General features: G+C 39.7%; 1 protein-coding gene across 4 annotated transcripts in view; it reads right to left on the bottom strand.

The window, feature by feature from the left end:
- Nucleotides 1-14,388, bottom strand: part of FILIP1 (filamin A interacting protein 1) — a 191,838-nt gene extending 177,450 nt beyond the window's left edge. For 2 of the 4 annotated variants that reach the window (XM_006216117.4, XM_072965513.1), the window contains exon 1: nucleotides 1,548-2,038. The gene's annotated coding sequence lies outside the window, so the exon portion shown is untranslated. Of the gene's footprint in view, nucleotides 1-1,547; nucleotides 2,039-12,838; nucleotides 12,932-14,282 lie in introns of those variants that run through there. The other 2 variants (XM_072965514.1, XM_072965515.1) reach the window with 2 other exon arrangements.
- Between the last annotated feature and the right edge of the window lie 7,398 nt (nucleotides 14,389-21,786).

Genomic DNA, 21,786 nt, shown 5'->3' on the forward strand with positions numbered 1-21,786 from the left:
GAAATCACACGCCTCCAAAATCTACTAATGGCAGATTTTGACCTTAAGCATACATTTGTAAGCCAACAATGTGACCCTTCCGAAGATAAAAACAAGAAAAATGTAAAGCATTTAGTTCAGACTTTTCAAAACTCTTTACAAAGATACTTCATCTCCACTAAAGCACCAGAAGTTTCATTCTCTGCTACCAAGGCCACCAGAGTGCATGGTGCACTGTCACATATATGCATTCATTATATATGATTAGCTGCATTTACTCTGTAAACTAATCATGTAATCAGAATCATGAAATACAATACATACTGAAATGTATGTACTATTTCACTTTTCTGAGTATATGATAGATAAGCTTTAATTAGTTTTTCTAAAAATAGGAACATTTACTGAAAGGGTTGATGCATTCTTGTCAACAGTTTGTTCAAAACTGGTCTTGGGTAAATTCTTTAATTTGACAAAATAGACTCAAAAAATTATTTTAAAATGTGCATTTGTATCCCCTTTGAAATTATCCTTAATTTAGGATATCCATTCAAATCATCTTGCTCATTTAGAGGAGCAAATGTCTTACGCAAATCCAACCCAACTACAGATAAGAGGTATCAACATTAATCACGTCACCAATGTACAGCCACAACTTTTGTCAGATTCAGTGCAATAGTAATCACTCTACGCAATTCTGATAAAACTGCTTGGCAACTCATGGAAGGGGAGACAATATAACAGATGAAAGGAAGATCTCCTTTATGTTACAGTAAACACATTCATACACACATACATGCAAGTTAAGAAAGAATTTTTCCCAATACATGCAATCTGAGTTTTAAAAATCAGAATCTGTCTATCCTAAATACAAACAATGACTCAACTTATTTAAAAAAATACACACACACACACACACACACACACACAGAGAGAGAGAGAGAGAGAATAACATTCTCCTGAATAGTTTACATTCAATAACTGCAAAAGTAGTGATTTAATACCAGGCATCTTTCGTGCCTAGTCAGAAGCACTCGGGGTGACGGTCATGTAACGAGGTCAGAACCAGCACAAGGTGTACCAGTGTAATCAGAGAATCCGGCAAGCAGCAAGTCAGAAGTACAGCAGCACAAACACCGTGCAGGACTTCCCTCTCGTTTACCACACAGGCTGCTCAGCTAGCTTCAGTCCGTGAAAGTGATTTTGCTTCTAGGCGAAATAGCCCTTCCACTGGTCAGCCATCCTCATTGTGAAAGGACGGTGAATTTGTCCTTTGTCTTATTTCTGTCACCTGCCGGAAAATGATAACCTGGCAGAAATATTTCGACGGCTGTTAAAACATCATAACAATCTTCATGTTTAAAAAGGAATCAGATGATTCTGAGAAAGAGATGACTTTCCATTTCTTTCCAAACAATTCACAGCGATTGTCACAATTCCTAATGTGTTATCACAGAGGGGAACAGTAAGACTCAGAGGAAACAGACAACACAGAATCGGAGAGAGCTCTCTTCTCGTGGAAGCAGAAATTTCTTAAGAGAGTAAGTAGCTGTGTATTTTGGTCTTACCTGACTGGCAGCTGGTCTAACCCAGGGTACGTCCTTTATGGAGGTAGCTTATCCTGTGGAGAACCCAGTGGCTTGTCCCACAGCCCAAGAGAGACTGGAGTCCTGGAAACCTATCCAGCCCAAAAGAATACAGAGGGAAAAGCTTTTCCCACTTTCTTTCCTGGGACTAGCCAATAGCTGAAGTCATGCAGGAAACTGGGTAGAGAGAAGGGGAGAGCAGCTTCTTCTCCCTGAAATCCCGAGCAGCAGAAAGAGGAGGCTGGTGTATACCTCCCACCCAGACTTTTGTTTGAAAGTTTTTTCAACTGTTGCTAGGTGTTGTTGGGTTCTGAGATTAGGTTTCTCGTCTTCTGCTCCCTCCACTACACTGTCAGAGCAGTGCCTTTGCTGAGCTGAGCTCGCGTGTGCTATATTTAACCAGTGTTCTCAGCGAGTCAAGCCTGTCAACAGCTGAGAAGTTTGGAGCCGGCTCCACTCCGTTCCTCGGCAGCTGGGTTATCGGTGGCTATGGCTCTGCTCACCCTGTGAAAGACCGTGTGGAAGCCGGCAGACCCTTTTAAGGACTGCTGCTCATTACGCAGAGGTAATTATTCTTTGAAGCCCTTAAATGCAGATTGTGATTTGGGAGCTAGGTTTTCAAATCTGAAAAGAAACAGCAGCGGTTGTCTTGAGCAGAGCAATTTACCGAGGCAATGTTCTTCTCAAATAGGCTTTCTCAGATAAATGTTCTTAAATAGAAAAGGCTTTTAAAACTGCATCACGACTGTTGGGAAAATTCACAGTGAGAGATCATTTCCAGGCGGTTTTTTACACTGGTGTGTTCCATTCACAGCTAGATGACTTACCTGTCATATCAGACTCGACCAGCTTATATACCTGACTGTTGGTAAAATAAGGTTACCATAAAGAGTGCCTGAAACATCATGTTTTTGAAAGGAGTAAGGTTAAGAAGAAAAATCTTACTGTTCTCACCCAGGTTATTCATTCTACTAGTAAGAAATGGAGAACACTCCAGGAAAGCCAGGACATGAGACACCCTCTGGTTGTGCACAGCCTTGCCTCATTAACCCTCTGGTCCCCAAAACCAGAGAGAGATCACTTCTACCCTGAACTCCAACATGAAGAACATCTCAAGACATTTCAGTTGCTTTATCCTATATCGTAACATAGTATGACCTGCCAAGACTCATGAAAAAAGAATGTGTTTAGAGCTAACAAGTTCTTGGGACTGTCTTGCCAATTACATATGTGAAATTAAGAATAAGAGGAACCACGAGAGAGCCTTTTGGCCACAGATAAACTAGGAAGGAAGACACACATACACACACACACACACACACTATTGGTTAACACAAGAGAATATTGCCCAGACAAAAATCTCACCAATACCACTAAAAAAGTTGATCCCTTTCCTGAGATCAGTTTAAAGATACCCCCGCCCCCCCACCTTTTTTGACATACAAACCGAATTTGGACCAAGGAGATGTGGAAAGGCAGAGATTTAATATTTTAAGTGCTGCATACTTCCAATAAGAGGCTTATGTGCTGGAGAATCCTAATGTCTGTCTGGGAAAGGCTACCACTTTCCACAAAGGGTGTATGTGTGTATGTCTGTGTCCTTCTTTCTAAAGAAATGATGCTCACCTTCAAGGTTAGTTGACCCCACACCTCAACCTATTAGAGAACATCTCAGCTCTTCCCAGCCCAGCCACCTCACTACCAGCATTTATCCTCTCCCCCTAATTTATTTACTACTACTTACATATTAAATTGCATTTGTTCAGATTCTTAGTCCTTCTGGGTCTGGACCAACCTTGATTTTTAAAAAAGGATTCCTATTAAGATGAAAGTGTTCTCATAAGAAATAACTCTTATAGAATGCTAATGGATCTTTTGGAAACAATCTATTCAAAGTCCCTAAACTGTGGGTTCTGATAGGAAATGGAAGTGTGTGTCTGGACTATGAGATGGTTCAGAATCACTAGGAGAACTTTTTTAGAAAATACCAAGGGGTGGGGTGTGGGGAGATAATTGTCTGAAAAATGCACACATCCCACGCACATATCCCACATGCAACAGCCCCCACTTCACTGAAGAGGACTTGGGAAATGTGTCATTTCATCCCTCCTAAGAGTTCACTTTATAGATGTCCCCAATTAAAACGAAGCAGAAAGCATGTTAGCCCAACTCAAGATAACCTTACAGAAAATACCCCACTTTGCCTTTATGAGCTTAGAGAATTCCATCAAAAGGGTGATACTTATTTTTTCCCTAACTATCCAGACAATTAGAGTTTTTACTGAGTTTTTTTTTTTCCTTTAATGAAAACCTAGTCCTCCACTGTTGTGTTCTTTAACTTTTGGATTAGCTGTTCATTGTTGTCATTAGTTTATTTTTAAAATGTGGAGACAAGCAACAGCATATAGAGTATTTCATATAATTAGATGCTGCTGCAATCTTCGAACTGTGTTCTTTAATTATGCGTGGCATATGTGCGTGTTTGACTCAGTATTCCACAATCATCAGTCTCTCATTCTCTCAGGTCCTCTCTGTCTGCCTGTCTGTCTGTCTGTCTGTCTCTCTTTCTCTCTCTCTCTCTCTCTCACACACACACACATTCTCACACACAAGTCTCCATCTCTCTCTATAAAGTGAATTTATTTTGAAGGCTTCCCCCCCACCTCCTGGGAATGATTGTTCAGACAAAAGCATTTCCTGCATAATCCAGAGAGGAAGTAGCACCATTAAGAACTATTAGAAATTTGTGTTTTGTATACAGTCAGCAAGGAACTGATTTTCAACACATATTGTTAATATATTATTGTTCAGCTGCATCCTTTTCCCACAGTCTTAAGTGTGAGCATTCTGAGGACCTCAGATAAACTTACAGCTGAAGCTGAATTTCCCAACTTCAAAGATGAATTACGATGAAACGTTTTAATAAGAAGATAGATAATGTCATCAGTGAGGAAAAAAGCAAACAAGGGAGTCGGCACATTATGTCTACATCCAGTTCTAAAACCAAAATTTACCACATTGTTCAGTTAAAGACGCATAGAGATTTTTAAGTAAAAATTTAACAAGGCATTTAAGATACACAGTGAAGAGAAAAATAGACATTTACTTCAAAATGACTTTAAAGGTGGCAGGTGTGTGAGGGGTGCAGGTGATGAGGGGAGTTTCCAAGCCATGCCCTGTTGCCACATATTGGCTGGCTTTAAGAGTATAATGTAAGGGTTGGGGCAGGTTATAGCTCAGGGGTACAGCGTGTGCCTAGTATGCACGAGGTGCTGGATTCAATCCCCAGTCCCTCCATTAAATAAATAAACAAACAAACAAACAAACAAACCTAATTACCTCCCCTCTCCAAAATAAAAAGGTGGAATGTAAGCTCCCAGGTAGCAGAGAATGTTTCCTGTTTGTTCCTTACTGAATACTCACGCACCATAATACATATTTAATAAATAGGAATGATTGAATGAACAAATGAGCACAGAAAAGATGAAGAAAACTTTAGAGCATATTATCTATAAACTCATGGAAAATGCATCGAGGCTCTCTGGACAGAGTTGGGTCATTATTAGCTATGTATTCAAAATTGCAGAAGGAAATTCTTAGATTGTAAATTAATTATTTTCAATTTTTTTAATTTCAAAGGAAAGTAATAGATTTCAGGGTAACAATAAAAAAAATCCCTGTGCAACACTTCTTACGTGTTAGGCAGAGTTCTAAGGGCTTGGCATACAGTAACCCACTTAACTCTAACAACAAACCCGTGAAGTAGGGATTATTGTTACCCCTCATTTTACAGGCAAGAAAACTGAGGCATAGAGTTATTAAGTAACTTGGCCAAGGTCACATGTTAGTAAGTAATAGAACCAGAATTTGAACTAGGGAGTCTAGTTCTAAAAATGTGTGTTCTTAACCACTTAACCGCCTCTCACATATATGAGTCACAGGAACCTATTCTTAGAAGTCACTGAGAGTCAAAATGTATATAGCCTTTGCTGTACTTGACTATATATGCTTCTGATTAAAAAAAAAATACACTTAAAATTCCACAGCTTTGAGGCAGATAGAAAAAAAGTGACATAGTTTCATGATCAGCACAGTAAAATTAAAGCTTATTAGAACTGAAGTCTTGTTGAATACCAGAAAAGAGAAAATTGGACTGAGAAGAAGATAATTGCTTTAAGGGAAAAAAAAATTCTATTTTTAAACAAAGGATATGAGCTGTTCAGAATTCTCTCTAAAACAAACAATGCATGATGTTTTATGATGAATGAGTTTGCTGCTTAGTGAAATTCCAAAATTACATTCTGAAAATATTATTTGGCCTGTGATTTGATAAGCAATTTAAAAATGTTTATGAACTATGCATTCACAATGAAAACTTCTCAAAGACATAACCAACAACAAGGAAAAAAATACAATAGGGGTAGAGACATCATTCTATATTAGCTAGTTCTTTGGTATTAAAATGATATTCTGTTGTCCTTGCTATAGTCAGGTTTCACAATTTGCAAATACTTGCATTTTCTATAAATCTAGCTATGCTTCTATTTAGATTTTACAAAACTTTAAAAGAATAGCGCTAATAGGTATTTTGCAATACCTACAAATATTCAAAATAGAATAACTACTTTGTCCTATTTACAAATAAAATATTATATCATACCTACACTTATTCTTAAAATATTGAATTAAATGATTTATTTTCACAACAGCTTGAGAAAAAAGAGAGGCAAGACTAGGTTTTAAAAAATGCTTCTAAGATAATATTTTTGCATTTACGTGAGCAAAGTAAGCACTTACATGCATGTACTAGACATTAAAATCCCCACTTCCTGTTTACATGCTTGAAACTAGGTTAACAGAACTTAACTGTGACAGTTATTACAGGACCATATTCTGCATACACTTCAGTTCACAAGCGTCTTATTTTTCTACAGGGTCAGATAACATTCTCCTGAACACATTTCCTTCTTCCTTTCCTCTTCCAGAGTCATCCCCAACTCTTGTTCAATACTCTAAATCTTAGTTGTAATGGATGACTTTAAAGAATCTTTTTAAATGGGGTGCAGCATTTATTCTTCAAGAAATAGACACAGAATTGGAAAACCAATAATCGGGCCCAGGGCCATGCAGAATAATGCACTTCTCTCCACAAAGCTTATGAGTTTATATCTACACACTATGTAGATAATTATATTTAACTGAAAAAGGGCTGCCTTGAAAGCATAGTGGATAAGATCTCTGACTTTGGAATCAGGCAAAGCTAGTTTGAATTCAGACTCTATTACCTATTACCTGTGTGAACTTAACATACTACTCTATTTCAGCGAAGCCTTTCTTACCTCTTCTGTAAGATTAATAAAGAAGATAAGACTATGCATAATAGTCAAACATTAGAAACTCCCTAAATGCTTTCTACATTGCATGGATACACTGTGGTGTAGTCGGACAGTGACATGCTATACAGCAATGAGAATGAACATGTAAAAATGTGGGTAGATCTCTCAGACAAGATGTTACATGAAAGAAGCCAGACCCAAACAGTATACTGTTTGATTCCATACATATCAACTTCCAAAACAGGCAAAACTAATCTATGGTGCTGGAAGGATAGTAGTCACCCTTGGGAAGAGGAGACATGCCTAGAAACGGGCACAATGGGGGCCTCTGTGGCATTGGTAATGTTCTGGATATACCAATGTGTTCAGTTTGCAAAAATTAATCAAGTTATACACTTCTGATTTATGTATTTTTCTACATATTATAATTTAATAATAAGTTTAAAATTGAAAACAATTTTAAATATATAATGCCTAAGAGTCCTTATCCTCTGGAATATTTACAGATGGAATAAAATGGCATCTGGGATTTTACCGCAAAACAATGTAGTGTGAGGAGAGGAAGAGAAGTGGGTAAGAGGACAATGAAATAAGATTGGCCATGAGTTGACAGTCATTGAAGCTACATAATGGGTCATTTTACTAATCAATTACAAATTAATTAATCATTTTACTGCTTTGTCTATTTTCATGCAGGTTTTCAGTTTTCTATAATAAAATATCTACAGAACAGTGCTTACTACATGACATAGCAGACACTCAATAAATGTTAGTTATTTTAATTATCACTATGTCTGTCATCTTAAAATATCTATATGATCTGAACTCTTTGGATCCAGCTGAGTCTCTCTATGGAACACATACGGAATTCCACTGATGTCATGAACTAATAAGGAAGACAACTGGATTAATATTAATAACACACTATTAGCAACTGAGATCAAACGTGGAAAGAGAAAAAAAAAAGTAAGGGAAAAAGGCTCGCCTGAGGCAAATTAGTCCTTAAACCACTGGGGAAACAGGCTTCATTCTTGCTTTCAGCAAGGAAACTCATCAACACAGTGTTCTGCCTATCTGATAATGAAAGGGAAAACTGTCAAGGAAGTAGGATGTCCAAGTCTTGAAATCCCTGCAATGTGTCCCCGCTCCTCAAAATGTTTTAAGTGTTTTAGTTGTCCTAGATCCTCTGCTTATCACATGAATTTTAGCTTCAACTTTACATTTTGATTGAGACTGCATTTAATCTATGTAATCAATCTGTAGAGCACTATATTTTAATAATATTGTGTCACCAATTAATATGGTGTATCTCCCCATTTATTTAGGTCTTCATTAGTTTTTCTCAGCAAATTTTGTAGTTTTCATCATATAGGTCTTACAAGTGTCTTATAAAACTTATTCCAAAATATTTCAAGTTTGGGGATGATTTGTAATTAGAATTATATTCTTTATTTCGTTTTCCAATTTTTGTTGCTAATACATAGAAAAACTGATGTTTTTAAAATCAGCCTTGTAAGGTAGCAGGTTACAAGATTAATGTTCAAAAGTCAGTTGCATTTCTTTATACTAACGATGAACAACAGAAAAAGAAAGTAAAGAAACAATCCCCTTTAAAATAGCACCCAAATAAAATATCTGGGAATAAATCTAACCAAGGAGGTGAAAGAATTATACATGAAAAACTATAAACCATTGATGAAGGAAATTAAAGAAGACTTTAAAAAATGGAAAGATATCCCATGCTCCTGGATTGGAAGAATCAATATTGTTAAAATGGTCACACTGCCCAAGGCAATCTACAGATTTAATGCAATACCTATCAAATTACCTAGGACATATTTCACAGAACTAGAACAAATCATAATAAAATTTATAAGGAGCCACAAAAGATCTAGAATTGCCAAAGCATTACTGAAGAGAAAGAAAGAGGCTGGAGGAATAACTCTCCCAGACTTCAGACAATATTATAGAGCTACAGTCATCAAGATAGCATGGTATTGGTACAAAAACAGACATATAGACCAACGGAACATAACAGAGAGCCCAGAAATGAACCCACAAACTTCTGGTCAACTAATCTTTGACAAAGGAGGCAAGACTATACAATGGAATAAAGACAGTCTCTTCAGCAGATGGTGTTGGGAAAACTGGACAGCAGCATGTAAATCAATGAAGCTACAACACTCCCTTACACCATACACAAAATAAACTCAAAATGGATCAAAGATTTAAACATAAGACAAGATACAATAAACCTCCTAGAAGAAAACATAGGCAAAACATTATCTGACATATATCTCAAAAATGTTCTCCTAGAACAGTCTACCCAAGCAATAGAAATAAAAACAAGAATAAACAACTGGGACCTAATGAAACTTACAAGCTTCTGCACAGCAAAGGAAACCATAAGTAAAACAAAACAACCTATAGAATGGGAGGTTGAAATGAAATGAAACCAACAAAGGCTTGATCTCCAGAACATATAAGCAGCTCATACGACTCAATAAGAAAAAAATAAACAACCCAATCCAAAAATGGGCAGAAGACCTAAACAAGCAATTCTCCAAGGAAGACATACAAACAATCAATAGGCACATGAAAAAATGTTCAGTATCACTAATTATCAGAGAAATGCAAATCAAAACTACAATGAGGTATCACCTCACACCAGTCAGAATGGCCATTATTCAAAAATCCACAAATGACAAATGCTGGGGAGGCTGTGGAGAAAAGGGAACCCTCCTACACTGCTGGTGGGAATGCAGTTTGGTGCAGCCACTGTGGAAAACAGTAAGGAGATTCCTCAAAAGACTAGGAATAGACTTATCATATGACCCAGGAATTCCGCTCCTGGGCATATATCCAGAAGGAACCCTACTTCAGGATGACATCTGCACCCCAATGTTCATAGAAGCACTATTTACAATAGCCAAGATATGGAAACAGCCTAAATGTCCATCAACAGGTGACTGGATAAAGAAGAGGTGGTATATTTATACAATGGAATACTACTCAGCCATAAAAAAGACAACATAACGCCATTTGCAGCAACACTGATGTCCCTGGAGAATGTCATTCTAAGTGAAGTAAGCCAGAAAGAGAAAGAGAAATACCATATGCGATCACTCATATGTGGAATCTTAAAAAAAAAAAAAACCATAAATACAAATCAGAAACAGACTCATAGACATAGAATACAAACTTGTGTTTGCCAAGGGGGCAAGGGGTGGGTGGGAAGGGACAGACTGGAATTTCAAAATGTAGAATAGATAAGCAAGATTATACTGTATAACACAGAGAAATATATACAAGATCTTATGGTCGCTCACAGAGAAAACAATGTGACAATGAATATATATATATGTTCATGTATAACTGAAAAATTATGCTCCTCACTGGAATTTGACACAACATCATAAAATGATTATAACTCAATAAAATTGTTTTTAAAAATTATAAATAAATAAATAAATAAATAAAATTAACCTTGTATCCTGCATTCTTCCTAAATTGAAGTGTCAGTTCTGTTAGCTTTTTTATGTATCTTTAAGATTTTCTATGTACACGATCATGTCATCTTCAGAAAAGAATAGTTTTACTTCTTCCTTTTCAAAAAAAAAAAGAAGAAGAAGAAAGATGTCTAGGGAGCAGAAGCTGTAGACCGATGGAGGGGGTTAATAGCAGGAAATGTCATCACAAGGGCTGAACACTATGGATGGAAAATGCAGGGTGAGCAATGCTAAGAGACACTTGAATTTGATATCCATTTTACAGCAGAGTAGGCACCTCATATGCTTACTATTTGCACTCTCTACTCCTTTCATCTGAAAATAGGGTAATAATTCACCTAGGAGAGCTGGAACAAACAGGAACAGGAAAGCATTTTGAAATGATGAAACATCTAAAAACTTTGTACCTCAAAGCTTTCCTTTTAGTCACCCACCTTGAGGCCTGTAACATAAGTCAACCATGTGATGAAATAATGAAGAAAGTGCTTGAAGAACCCTAGTGTTAAAAAATATAATATAAAAGTCTGAATCTACAGAATGTAGAAACCAGAATCATTAGGTAGAGCGAGACAATAAAAAAGTAAATGAAAATCACAAAGCAGTAATTTTTTAAAGCAAATTGACATCTGTATGTTAATTACAACCTCCTTGTTGACTCTTTAGCTATTAAAAAAACATTGCAGATGAATATGAAATTTTTTAATGAATCAGAAAGAAACTCTCTGCAGGTTAAGTGAAAACATCAGGTAATGAAATAGCATTGGTGAATTACTGTACAATCACATGGCAATAGCTGTAGATGTAGAAAATAAATGTGATATAAGTGTCCCACCCCACACCATCAAATGTATTTCTATATAAATGCATACATATATATATGTATACTTATATCTGAAGTACCTAAACACAATAATTACAATAGTTATCTTTCCTTATAATTTCTAAATTTTTAACTAGCATTTTGTTTCCACAGAAGGAAAATAAGATTATTCACAATCACTTTTCCTTGGAGTGGTTTTCCAATATTTTGCTGAGGTGGAGACTTGAAGACCTGAGCTTGGTATGACTTGCCTTTCTTGCTACTATTCAGGATTTCAACAAACCTAAAAAGGTCATCCTTCCTTGAGTCTTCAAAATGAACTACAGTTGCTTTGCTTTCCATGTTTTTCCTTCTCTTTTCTCCCTTACAAATCAATGTCTTAATTCTTCATAACATTACAGCATTGCATTTGCTTCTGTAACTTCCTCCTGTGACATTTTCCCTCTGAGTCATAGACTGTGCTTGGGTTCTGCCTGGAAATTCTTCATGATGCCAGGAGGAAATATTTTCACAGTTAGGGCTTACCTGAGGAACGCTTCCAGCCATTGTGCTGCTGTTGACTGTTAGCGACTAGGGACAGAGAAACACTTTTTGCACTTCCCAGCAATATCTGGAATATGACATCACTATCTGAATATATCTTAGGGTAGAAAGAACCCTGGGAAAAGGGCGACTTTGCTCTGACCTCAACTACCAAAGAAAATTTTTCAAAATGATTTAATCCCTCCCGGCCTATTTCCTCCACTGACAAGCAGAGATCATGCAATTTCATCTACACACCCCACCACCACTCTGTACCCTCCACCACTGTTGCAGTCACATGACATAAGGTGACAGTCACCGGTGCCCTGAGAGTAGGCACGGAGCACAAAAGGGAAGGCATTGGCAGCGTTGGTGCTCAGCACCTTCGGTTTTCATGATCTAAAATCGCTTCCATTGCCTAAAGTATTCCTGTTACCTAAAATATGTTACTTGTTATAAGTTTTGTTTCTAACAGAAACATCTTTTATACAAACCATAATTTACTACTTAGGTTTTCCTACAAAAGTCTAAACTGTTGAAGGCACTGTAAGATAGGTAAAAATAAGCAAGCAGAAATGTTTCTTTTCAAATATTGCTGATTAAATTAGTCGTAGCCTTGCTAAAAGGAAAAAAAAAAAAAAACAGTTGCAGTTCCCAGGCCAAAGTTTGCTCATTTATGCCGACAAATAGTATTCTAATCCTCTGCGTGTGCTTAGAAATCCTGTCATCTGCAAAGCAAGTGCATTCGAATGTAAATTTGACTGGCAGTATTGTCAGAGAATGAAGACATGCATTATGGAAGCAAGGGACTTAAGCTACACAGCAGAACTGTAAACCTCCAGATGTTTTCAGATTACAAATAAGTAGATGAGCGTGAGGAGACAGGCTTTGAGGAGGGAGTTGACAGTGGAGTGGTGACAGGAGCACAGCCATCTTAGTGCCAGTTCAGACCTGCAAACCAGAGGGCTGGCCCAACCCCAGACCGGTTCCCTCAAGAAAACATGAATTCTACATTTATTTGCCTTTGTGGAATTCAATCCCCATTGGCAGTAGAATTTACATAATAAACAAATGAGGAGCACTTACTCTGTGTGAGGCACTCTAAAGCGATGGTCAGAACCGAGAGCACTTCTGTTGCCCAGGGGGCAACTGGCAACGCCTGGAGACATTTTTGGTTGTCACAACGGAGGAATGCTGCTGGCATCCAGTGGGTAGAGGTCAGGGATGCTGCTAAATACCCTACGATGCATAGGACAGCTGCCCAGAACAAAGAACTATTTGGCCAAAGTGCCAATAGTGTTGAGGTTAAAAAACCCAGCAAGCACTGGAGGATTCTAAGCAGTAACAGAGACAAGAACTGCACTCAAGAGCTTGGAGTCTGGCACTGAAGATGAGGTAGATACACCCACACACACACACACACACACACACACAAAATGGGCAAAGCAAGAAGAGCGATAAGAAATACACAGAGGATGTACACCAGAAATTGACATGTTGTAACTGATTGTACTTCAATAATAAATAAACAAACAAACAAATTTGAATTTTAAAAAAAGAAATATACAGAGGAAAAATTACTTAGAGCTTCAGGGATCAGGGAAAACTTTGAAAAATAAAACTGTAAATATCCATCTTAACATTCCTAAAAGAACAAAACATAAAGGAACTACTTACTTTTAGAACTCTTTTTTCTATAACTAAAGATAAATTAACCACTAAATACTTAGAGAAAACATTCTCTTTATTCCTGAAACTACTAAATTCTCTGGGAAGACAAAGTTGAGTAAAACAAAGTCACTATTCTCTGGAGCCCAGAGCAGAGTAATATCTTCAACTGCACGTTAACATGATCAAAATTCATTTCTTCAAATTACATACCAAACACTTTGTGCGGCACAGACTTAATAAACTGGCAAGGCTCCTGCCCTTGTAGAACACACTATCTCTTGGGGGAGGGAGACAAATATCAAACCAACAAATGCATGATTTCAGTGCGTGACTTCTGTTTTTTTTTTTAAATTAGACTATAGTCCAAAAAAATCCTGAAAATCTCCTCTAGCAAAACACCTAGGAACGCTAGCTAAAATGTCACAACATTCTTTTTGAAAACAAAGCTAAGCATGAAAGAAACTATGGGAAGCCACTAAGTGCCAAAAACAAAGAGGGAAATGAAAACCAGAGCAGGGAATGTAAACTGACAATGAGGCTCCTGGGGCTTGAGAAGAGGGATGTATTAGTCTCAAAAAACAACAGAATTTTTTTTAATGGAAATAGGATATGAAGCCTCAGATCTCAGAGGTTAGGATCTGGAAGTCAAACCCCTGAATAAAGCTAGCATCCTTGGACTTAAAAAAACAGAAACAAAAACGAAAACAAAAACAAAAAACAAATTGCAGGCACAGGAAAATAAGAAGGAAGCTTATCCATCGTGGGGTGGACTGGATGAGGGCAAGAGATGCCTAAGCTGAGAATCCATTACCGAAAACCAGGTTTCAGTAAGTTTGATGAGCAAATGCACAGCACTCACGTTGTCTGAGAATCCTCAGTCCAAGATGTTGCTGTAAGAAGCCCCAGGGGAGAGCTGGGTGCCACCACCTCCTCAGTCATGTGGAGCAGCAGGACCACGAGCTCACCTCTCACCACTACAGCAAAACCGCAACTGACTGCTAAACAGCCATTGGAGGAAAAAAAAAAAAAAACAAAGACTGGAACCTAGCAAAAAAGATCTTCAACTGGAAACATAAAGAGGGAACCTCAGCGCACGGTAGCAAGGGTGTGCTCAGATATAATTGGGCCGCATACACCCTGGGAGGGCAACTGAAGTCAGAAGAGGCCCTCCCACAGGAGTGAGAGTTTTAAGCCCAACGCCAGGCCTCCTAGCCCAGGGTTCCGGCATCGGGAGGAGGAGACCCCAGGACATCTGCATCTGGTTTTGAAGGCCAGTGGGGCTTAACTCCAGGAGCCATGAGAACTGGGAGAAACAGAGACTTCACTCTCTAGAGACACGTACACAGAATCTCGGTGCACTCTAGGTCTAAGGGCAGAGGCAGGGATTTCATAGGAAATTCGGCCAGGCCTGCCTGCTGGTTTTGGAAGTTCCCCTGGGGAGGTGGGGGACGGCTGTGGCTCACCCTGGGGACATAAAGCTGGTGGCCGACATTCCAGGAGTGCTCATCTACATGAGCTTTCCTGGAGGCTGACGTCTTGATTGGATCGTTAGCACGAAGACCTGGTCCCACCCCGCAGCCTGTAGGCTTCCATGGTGTGCAGCCTCAGGCCAGACAAGAAGCCCCAGATCAGTCATCTCCACAGACTCTAACAGAAGCAAATGTCCCTCCATACAGCCCAGCCCCTGTGACTATGTCTCTGCGTGCCTCGTTGCCGTGATGCTTTTCTGCGCAGTGCTTCCCGTCCCTCCTCCTTTCTCTCCTCTCCTCATCTCCCTACCCTGGGATGACACCAACAAATAAAGCTTAGCACACAATCCTTGTCTCAGGCTCTGCCTTCTAGGTAACCTGAGCTAATTTAGGGGCTCTTGTAGGAGAAGGCCTGTTTGAGGAACTGCCGTCTTAAGCTGAGACCTGAAGGATAAGGAAGCTGCGCAGACTATAGAGGGAAGGGCAATCCAGGCAGAGAGAACAGCACGTCCAAAGGCTCTGGTTTGGGACAGAGCCCAGAACCTTCAAGAAACATTAAGACAGTAAAGGCAGAACATAAGAGAGGGGTTTGGACAGCTACGTTAAGAGCTCAGTTGTATAGAACACAGTTCTCAGGCCTGCATCTTGTCCACAGCTGTGTGTGTGTGTTTAAATTAATTGCCAGAAGCTGAAAATAAGGAGGCATCACACAGTAATTTCTGAATTTTCAAAACACTCAAAAGATTTGTCAATAGTGGGCCTGTATTCTTACATTTCAACCATCAGCTGGATCCACTCCTTGAGACAAAGTCTGTGACCTCAAGTTCACCACTGTCCTAACCCAGCCTTTTCCATTCACTATGTTGCTGTTTTGGCCTCTATGGGGGTTTGAATGTATAGCTCTTAACTTAGGGATTTAGAGGTTATGGTTAAAAAAAAAAAGTTGGCTTGTATTCTAAGACAAAGATAGCCCTTGAAGTATTTTAAGCAAAGGAATGATGTGATCTGATGTATATATACTCTTCACTGTAAAAAAAAAAAAAAATTGGAGAGGACCAAAAATGGAAAAGAGGATACAAATGAGGAGACTAGGGCAGGAATCTGGGTGAAAGATTACAATGGCTTGAAATAGAGAGGCAGCAACGGAAATGAAAAGATATAAATGGATTTAAAGGGTGTTTTGAAAGCAGAAAATACAGTATTTGCAAACAGATATTGAAGGTGAGAGAGAGAATCAAAAATGACTTGTACTGTGTGATGAATCACTTCATCTTCTATGGTCAGCAGCTGAAGGGACGTCCATTGATAATCCTTAGTACACGGAGAACTTAGCAGGTGCCAGGAGGGGTACAAATAAAAGAAACTCTAAGGCCCTTAAGAAGTCTGAGTCTTATTGGTAGAGGTAGGACGGATGCAAACGTACGTACTTAGAAGTTATACAACTCACAAGATAGGTGACGTTGACAATATTAGTAATATACCTAATATTCACTGAAGGTGTATGATGTTCCCAGTACAGACATCTCATTTAATTCTCACAATACCACCTAGAGTTAGGCATTTTTATCACCCCCATGGTATACATGGAAAAATAAAAAGTGAGGGAAGCAAGGTGATTAGAATAAGATCACATAGCTTGTAACAGGCAGAGCTGGGATTTGGGCCCAAGCAGACTGATTCCACTGGCCATTTGTTGTTTTGTTTTGTTTTGTTTTGTTTTGTTTTAACATTTTTTTATTGAGTTATAGTCATTTTACAATGTTGTGTCAAATTCCAGTGTAGAGCACAGTTTTTCAGTTATACATGAACACATTTATATTGTCACATTGTTTTCTTGCTGTGAGCTACTGCAAGATCTTGTATATGTTTCCCTGTACTGGCCATTTGTTTAATCAGTACACTAGATTGCTTTTATATACATTTCATGGGGTCACAAATTTACCTGCAGACTGCAGTTTAGATATGTAAAGCAAAATGTAACTCCTTTAATTTGACTGAAACGGCTCTGAGCTTCCTCACAAGCCACTATCAGCTGGTTAGAGGGGAGGGAACTAAACTTTCCTCAAGAGTGTTTAAAATTTACTTCCAATAAATAATTGAAACAGCCCCTTTAGGTAACGGTCTGAGCAATCTAGGAAAGAAATGCAGATTTTTAGTCTCCCACCATGTCCCTGTGTACTAGTGCGCGCACACACACACCCCTCTGCTCTACAAGGCAGTATCTGGGTGATGGGGGAAGGCTGTGGTTTATGTGAGGATACAGAACCATTCAAGTTCTCCAATCTTAGCCCACCTGGGTTCTACCTGCCCTGCTGGCATTCATGACTCAACTCCATTGCTGGAATTAGCCTTGATCTAGTCCCTTAGCTGACTGAAAACCTGGTAGCACTCCGTGGTTGGTGGAGAGCCAGCTCAGCCTCAGCAGTGCTGTAGAGCTCCCCACATCTCTGACATTTCCTGCATCCAACCATCGGGCCCAGCAGTCCACCTCCTGCCTCTGCTTCAGAGCCACTCCCATCTCAGTAGGCTCCATGGCTAGACTGACAATAAATTTTTTTTTTTTAATGGAGGTGCTGGGGATTGAACCTAAAATCTCCTGCATGCTAAGCATGTGCTCTACCACTGAGCTATGACCCTCATCTCCCTCCAATAAAATTTATCAGCCAAACTGAGACACTCATGAGAGTGACAGGAAGGTATATGAAGGTATATTATAGTTACACAGGCACAACTGGGATAAACTAGGGCAGTCTCAAACTGGGACATAGGGCAGGCCCTCCGGTTCTCGGCTTAGCTGCTTTGCAAGTTCCCCTTCCAGAGCTTCGAGAACTTCTTAGTCCTATTTATACTACATGGGATGGAAGAGGGGTCCAGAAAAGCTAAACTTTGAGGGTCCCACTAGCCACATTGACAGCCAAGTTCGGTCTGTTGGGGCTGAGTCCCATGTTAGTCTAAATTAGCCCAAAAGGCAATCCCTGTCGGATTATAAATGGAAATAGCCTCCCACACAACCATTTAACACGGCTCCTCCTCTTCCAGGAAAGCTCAGGGAGGGGGACGGCTCAGATGCCGCAGGGGGAGAGGTAGCTGCTCCTCACTCTAGGAAAACTCTGCGAGCTAAGGTTTCTAGACCTTCCTTTTAGTAAGTGAAAGTAAAGCTAAAGGAGACTTGGGGGAAACTCTCAACTCCAAAAGGTCTTGCTCTCAACCCTATTGTCTGATTAAAGAAGTCCAATGCCGGTCTCTCATCCTGGACCACTAAGCCCAAGATTCCGATTTAGAAGTAGAAGACTGTGAATGAAAAATGATTTCAGGGAAGAGGTGGAAATAAAACACTTGATTTAACACTTGTAAAATAAAACAACTAGCATACAGAAGGTATTGCTTCTCAGCCATGTTCTGCCTGTAGTGAGAGAAGTCCTTAAGGTCGTTCAAAATTAACATCTTTACACAGACTTGATAAGTTGAATAAACAGATGCCATTTGTCAGATACTCTGTCAGAATCATTAGACCCTCAGAGGCCAGGGTTCAGCTGATTTTAGAACCAAGATCCTGTTCTAAACACTCAATGGCTCTGTGATTTTATCTTTGACAAACCAAAAAGTATTTCATATCAGGTTTCCAATTAGGGCTTTGCTTACTCAGTTAAATGTCTCAAACCTAAGCTGTAAGTTTTAATGTTTGAAAGTGGCATTAAATGGTATTCCAATATTGAAAAAGGATTATTGAAAGGTCCCCAAGTCTCGTGATGTTTCACAAAGACATCCTAGTGGGTTCATTCTTCTATGTCTTCTACTTAGTGCCAGGCAGTGACAACAATTGCATCTCATGTATATTGTTACTGTAGTTGATTTTGGATAATCCTAAACTAAAGGAAGTTCTCTCTACCAAGGTGCAAGTTTCCAAGCATAGGCAGAAGAGTACACAAATGCTGAGTAATCAGAGTTATGGAAGGACCAAACTAGAAGAGGCCAGGTGGAATTTGTCTCGGAAGGTTTTATAATGCCTCTATGATTAATAAACCTAAGGAAGACATCTGAACCATCTTTGAAATGCTAAGAATGAACCATTGGAGAACAACTGTGCTTCAAAGATATGTGAGGCAAACTATGTGAGGCCATATCTCATTGGGGGGAGAAAAGGAATCCTGTGCCTCCAATAAATTATTTAGAAAGAAGTAAAAGACTGAGTTGGGCAAATTTAGGAAAGTTTCTATTAACTCATCAATTAAAACGACTCCCCCCAAACCTTAAATCCCAGGATTTCCAAAGTAACTTCCTAGGAATTTGTGTGCCGAACTGAATATTCTCAGAAATGCAGCTCCATATTACATACCAGATCAGCTGGGACTTAACAAAAGGAAACTGTGTGGAAATATGGATAGTTCTATAAATATCTTCAGATGCCTCATGTATATGAAAAAAGGAGCTTAAGAAAACAAGTAAAGGAGACACTGCGCTTTATAAATTATTATCAGTACACACTCACTGAGTAGCAACAAGGAACAAGAATTGTTCCTGGGCATAAAAAGGTGGGTTTGCCCCTTCCTTCAAGACATTTCATCTAGCTGATATGATAGATATGTAATTAGAATGCACACAATTGCAATGAAAATAACACAACACAGAATTAGTACAAAGAATCAAAGATCTTCTCTAATGCAAGAGCTTATGAGGAAGAGAAACTTTTTGAAAGGGTCTGGGTAAATTAGAGATGCAGATAGGTGACCATTAGGCAAAGAGTGCACTGCATATATAACAAAGGTTAGCCAGTTGTCAAATATTCATGATCATAAGAACAGAAATTATATAGGTGACTGAAATACATCCATGAGATCCTAAGTTTTACACAAATTTCAAAAACCCCACAATTTCTTCCATCATGTGTCAATTCCCCTAAACCACAGGGCCTAAATTAGAGTTTCATCCATCACTTGACCAAAAATTATTTCACAGTCACAAGGTAGTTGCTGCTGGGAGAAAAGGCCTGGTCACTGTTGGAACGGTAAGTGGGGCTTCTCACTGGCCCATGTGTGTGCGGACCCATTTATGACATAATAAGCACCCTCCAGCAGTTCCCCACATCGCATGCCAGATAGCCACAGAGTCCTCTCCAGGAAGCCTAAGATTCCACCCCACGTCTGCTCCTCCCTTGAGCTCCCAACAGCCCCACCCAGAGGCCAGCGCTCAAGAACCTGCTTTTCCACGCTGCCCATGACGCAACCTCCCCTCCCAGCCCCACACTCCGTTTCCCCCCCCCCCCGTCTCCATCTCCAAAGGTGCACCAAGCAAGCAGTAGATGAAGAGCTTTGCCACGGGTCACAGGCGCACCAGACAGCTGTGTGGTGACTGGACGCTCTAAGAACTTGAGGCCTGACACTGGGATTGAGGTCATGCTGACTGCACAGCCACCTGCCCACGTCACGACAGAAGAGCGGCAGATCCCTGAGAAAGTGGACCACCCCTACCACAAGAAAAGGCAGCAGAGGGCCCTGGCGCTAGACCCCAGCACCTTTGAAGATCCTCACTTACCATCTGGGTTGCTTAGATCTTAAAAAAAAAAAAAAAAAAAGCATCATTTTCTTAAAACGTAGTCAGAGATTATATGCTATTTCCTATGGCTCTGAGAGCAGAATCCCTCTTGTAGTAAATATATCAGGAAACTGAGGACCTTCAGACATTTTACTTTCCAGAATTGTTTTTATAAAAGTTACTACGTGTGGAATTGTAGGACTCCCTGTGGTAACTTCCGTTCATTCCCATTTCACTCCTGTTTTCAGTCAGTGAAGAAGTTACCCAGGAGGATGAAAAAGAGGCAATAAATAAATAATAAATTAGATAAACCTCAATTCAGTTATACACTCTCGAAAAAAAATCAAGACACAAGAAGTATACAAATGTGCAAAAATATGAGTGACGGCAGGAAAAGTTCCAGGTGAGTATATGGTTGGGTGAGGAAGCGGAAGAGATATGTGATGAAACCCAAGCCCTTGTCTTTAGCATTGAAATAGCTCTGTGACTCGGTTTCAGTGGAACACTCCGTTCAGGCTGATGGGTTTCTATCCTTCCTCTTTCTGTGATGAGTGAGATTTACAAGAAGCTGAATCAAGCCTACTATAGATACTGTGCTACCGAGATGTGGCAGGGAGTGCTGGTTGTGCACAAAAACCCACGCTGCCTTTGCCCCCAGGAACTGCCTCGGAGCTGGATACTGACTTCCCAACCAGCCAGTTTCCTGCCGCCGCCGCGCGGCTAAGATCTCCCTTAGCCACAAGAGCAGGAATGCCGGTGCCACTTCAGGGTCTGGACCTAAGACAAAGGGGCTGAAGTTCCCCGCCTATCCTTTCCCCTTCCCGCTGGCTGGAACCTAGAAACAGCGACTCCCCTTCGACCGTGTAAACAACGATTTTCCCCTTGTGTCTCCTCCTGCTCCTGTGCTGAAGCAACAAGGCGGAAGGAACCCGCTTCCCTGAGTGTGAGTCCCCACACTCTTTCCCGCTGAACCCTGGACTGTTACGTGAGAAGGAAACTTCTCTGTTCTTTAAACCACTGTATTTTGAGGTGTCTCTCTCTGTGTCTCTCTTTTTTTGCAGCAGCTTAGCCTTGTGCTAATTCAGAAGAGAAAGTATGTTATCAAAGGAAGGATATAGTATTTAGTAACAATCATAAGAGATCAGTTTAATGTTTTATTTCCCTAGCTGTTTTGTACTGAAGCCTGGGAAAACACCGTGCTAGTGTAGAAGCCATACTAGTGCCCATCCCACATTCCTTGGACAAATTTTCAGTTTGCTATGGTGAGATTCCAGCTGCCAGTATCTGCATCCTTCAGTGCTCTTCTCCCAGCTGTTGTTTAGGTGCAGGCTAAGGTGCTAGAGAATTTATATACCAGGGAAA

The sequence above is a fragment of the Vicugna pacos genome, chromosome 8, assembly GCF_048564905.1.
Source record: "Vicugna pacos chromosome 8, VicPac4, whole genome shotgun sequence".
Classification (NCBI taxonomy): Eukaryota; Metazoa; Chordata; class Mammalia; order Artiodactyla; family Camelidae; genus Vicugna; species Vicugna pacos.